Source organism: Oncorhynchus tshawytscha, linkage group LG18, assembly GCF_018296145.1.
Source record: "Oncorhynchus tshawytscha isolate Ot180627B linkage group LG18, Otsh_v2.0, whole genome shotgun sequence".
Classification (NCBI taxonomy): Eukaryota; Metazoa; Chordata; class Actinopteri; order Salmoniformes; family Salmonidae; genus Oncorhynchus; species Oncorhynchus tshawytscha.
This window is the reverse complement of record NC_056446.1, coordinates 44,404,321-44,408,670: the sequence shown is the minus strand read 5'-3', so window position 1 is coordinate 44,408,670 and position 4,350 is coordinate 44,404,321.

The window sequence follows — 4,350 nt, the reverse complement described above, 5'->3', positions numbered from 1 at the left end:
AGGCCCACCCACTGGGGAGCCAGGCTATAGGCCCACCCACCGGGGAGCCAGGCCATAGGCCCACCCACCTGGCAGCCAGGCCATAGGCCCACCCACCTGGCAGCCAGGCCATAGGCCCATCCACCTGGCAGCCAGGCCATAGGCCCACCCACCTGGCAGCCAGGCCATAGGCCTACCCACCTGGCAGCCAGGCCATAGGCCCACCTACCTGGCAGCCAGGCCATAGGCCCACCCACCGGGAGCCAGGCCATAGGCCCACCCACCGGGAGCCAGGCCATAGGCCTACCCACCTGGCAGCCAGGCCATAGGCCCACCTACCTGGCAGCCAGGCCATAGGCCCACCCACCGGGAGCCAGGCCATAGGCCCACCCACGGGGAGCCAGGCCATAGGCCCACGCACTGGGGAGCCTAGCCAATCAGAATTAGTTTTTCCCCACAAACTGGATTCATTACATAACAAAATACTCCCCCCCCCAGACAATCCCACAGGTGAAGAAGCCCGGATGTGGATGTCCTGGGTTGGCGTGGTTACACATGAGGTCAGTTAACCGGTTGGCAGCATATGGTCGAGAAATGAACATTCAGCTGTTCTGGTGGACATTGTTGCAGTCAGCATGCCAATTGCACACTCCCGCAAAACTTGGTACACTTGAGCGATTAGTTATTATTGTGTTGTGTGACAAAACTGCACATTTGAAAAGTGGCCTTTTATTGTCCCCAGCACAAAGTGTAATGATCATGCCATTGTTCAGTATAGTATAATATATATACTATTGTTCAGTATAGTATAATATATATACTATTGTTCAGTATACAAACCAGACATTTGATCAGCTTAGGCCTCGGTTACTAATCATTAGAGGTTAAACTGATGCTGGCAGTAAACCAGACGTTAGTCATGAAAACGTCTTACTATGGTACATCTTAATCTGCGTAAGGTGATACTGGAAGGAAACATGTTAGAACACCTGGTTTTCTGAGCCATCTTTGTAATGATTATGTATTGTATCTGGGCTGTAGTTATTATGGAAACACCTTCAGGGTCACAGCGGTCTATTGTATCTAGTAGTAGTTATTATGTATTGTATCTAGTAGTAGTTATTAGGTAAACACCTTCAGAGTCACAGCGGTCTATTGTATCTGGGCTGTAGTTATTGTGTATTGTATCTGGGCTGTAGTTATTATGTATTGTATCTGGGCTGTAGTTATTGTGTATTGTATCTGGGCTGTAGTTATTGTGTATTGTATCTGGGCTGTAGTTATTGTGTATTGTATCTGGGCTGTAGTTATTGTGTATTGTATCTAGTAGTAGTTATTATGTATTGTATCTGGGCTGTAGTTATTGTGTATTGTATCTAGTAGTAGTTATTGTGTATTGTATCTAGTAGTAGTTATTGTGTATTGTATCTGGGCTGTAGTTATTGTGTATTGTATCTAGTAGTAGTTATTATGTATTGTATCTTAGTAGTTATTATGTATTGTATCTAGTAGTAGTTATTATGTATTGTATCTAGTAGTAGTTATTATGTATTGTATCTAGTAGTAGTTATTGTGTATTGTATCTAGTAGTAGTTATTGTGTATTGTATCTAGTAGTAGTTATTGTGTATTGTATCTTAGTAGTTATTATGTATTGTATCTGGGCTGTAGTTATTGTGTATTGTATCTAGTAGTAGTTATTATGTATTGTATCTGGGCTGTGGTTATTGTGTATTGTATCTGGGCTGTAGTTATTATGTATTGTATCTAGTAGTAGTTATTATGTATTGTATCTGGGCTGTAGTTATTGTGTATTGTATCTAGTAGTAGTTATTATGTATTGTATCTGGGCTGTAGTTATTGTGTATTGTATCTAGTAGTAGTTATTATGTATTGTATCTGGGCTGTAGTTATTGTGTATTGTATCTAGTAGTAGTTATTATGTATTGTATCTAGTAGTAGTTATTGTGTATTGTATCTAGTAGTAGTTATTATGTATTGTATCTGGGCTGTAGTTATTGTGTATTGTATCTAGTAGTAGTTATTATGTATTGTATCTGGGCTGTAGTTATTGTGTATTGTATCTGGGCTGTAGTTATTGTGTATTGTATCTGGGCTGTGGTTATTGTGTATTGTATCTGGGCTGTAGTTATTGTGTATTGTATCTAGTAGTAGTTATTATGTATTGTATCTGGGCTGTAGTTATTGTGTATTGTATCTGGGCTGTAGTTATTGTGTATTGTATCTAGTAGTAGTTATTATGTATTGTATCTAGTAGTAGTTATTGTGTATTGTATCTAGTAGTAGTTATTGTGTATTGTATCTGGGCTGTAGTTATTGTGTATTGTATCTAGTAGTAGTTATTATGTATTGTATCTGGGCTGTAGTTATTGTGTATTGTATCTAGTAGTAGTTATTATGTATTGTATCTGTAGTAGTTATTGTGTATTGTATCTGGGCTGTAGTTATTGTGTATTGTATCTGGGCTGTAGTTATTGTGTATTGTATCTAGTAGTAGTTATTATGTATTGTATCTGGGCTGTAGTTATTATGTATTGTATCTAGTAGTAGTTATTGTGTATTGTATCTGGGCTGTAGTTATTGTGTATTGTATCTGGGCTGTAGTTATTGTGTATTGTATCTAGTAGTAGTTATTATGTATTGTATCTGGGCTGTAGTTATTGTGTATTGTATCTGGGCTGTAGTTATTGTGTATTGTATCTAGTAGTAGTTATTATGTATTGTATCTGGGCTGTAGTTATTATGTATTGTATCTAGTAGTAGTTATTGTGTATTGTATCTGGGCTGTAGTTATTGTGTATTGTATCTGGGCTGTAGTTATTGTGTATTGTATCTAGTAGTAGTTATTATGTATTGTATCTGGGCTGTAGTTATTGTGTATTGTATCTGGGCTGTAGTTATTGTGTATTGTATCTGGGCTGTAGTTATTGTGTATTGTATCTAGTAGTAGTTATTATGTATTGTATCTAGTAGTAGTTATTGTGTATTGTATCTAGTAGTAGTTATTGTGTATTGTATCTAGTAGTAGTTATTGTGTATTGTATCTAGTAGTAGTTATTATGTATTGTATCTGTAGTAGTTATTATGTATTGTATCTGTAGTAGTTATTGTGTATTGTATCTAGTAGTAGTTATTGTGTATTGTATCTAGTAGTAGTTATTATGTATTGTATCTGGGCTGTAGTTATTGTGTATTGTATCTAGTAGTAGTTATTATGTATTGTATCTGGGCTGTAGTTATTATGTATTGTATCTAGTAGTAGTTATTGTGTATTGTATCTGGGCTGTAGTTATTGTGTATTGTATCTGGGCTGTAGTTATTGTGTATTGTATCTAGTAGTAGTTATTATGTATTGTATCTGGGCTGTAGTTATTGTGTATTGTATCTGGGCTGTAGTTATTGTGTATTGTATCTGGGCTGTAGTTATTGTGTATTGTATCTAGTAGTAGTTATTGTGTATTGTATCTGGGCTGTAGTTATTGTGTACTGTATCTAGTAGTAGTTATTGTGTATTGTATCTGGGCTGTAGTTATTGTGTATTGTATCTGGGCTGTAGTTATTATGTATTGTATCTGGGCTGTAGTTATTGTGTATTGTATCTAGTAGTAGTTATTGTGTATTGTATCTGGGCTGTAGTTATTGTGTATTGTATCTAGTAGTAGTTATTATGTATTGTATCTGGGCTGTAGTTATTGTGTATTGTATCTAGTAGTAGTTATTGTGTATTGTATCTGGGCTGTAGTTATTATGTATTGTATCTGGGCTGTAGTTATTGTGTATTGTATCTGGGCTGTAGTTATTGTGTATTGTATCTGGGCTGTAGTTATTGTGTATTGTATCTGGGCTGTAGTTATTGTGTATTGTATCTAGTAGTAGTTATTATGTATTGTATCTGGGCTGTAGTTATTGTGTATTGTATCTAGTAGTAGTTATTGTGTATTGTATCTAGTAGTAGTTATTGTGTATTGTATCTGGGCTGTCTTATTGTGGTATCTAGTAGTAGTTATTGTGTATTGTATCTGGGCTGTAGTTATTGTGTATTGTATCTGGGCTGTAGTTATTATGTATTGTATCTAGTAGTAGTTATTGTGTATTGTATCTGGGCTGTAGTTATTGTGTATTGTATCTAGTAGTAGTTATTGTGTATTGTATCTGGGCTGTAGTTATTGTGTATTGTATCTGGGCTGTAGTTATTGTGTATTGTATCTGGGCTGTAGTTATTGTGTATTGTATCTAGTAGTAGTTATTATGTATTGTATCTGGGCTGTAGTTATTGTGTATTGTATCTGGGCTGTAGTTATTGTGTATTGTATCTAGTAGTAGTTATTGTGTATTGTATCTGGGCTGTAGT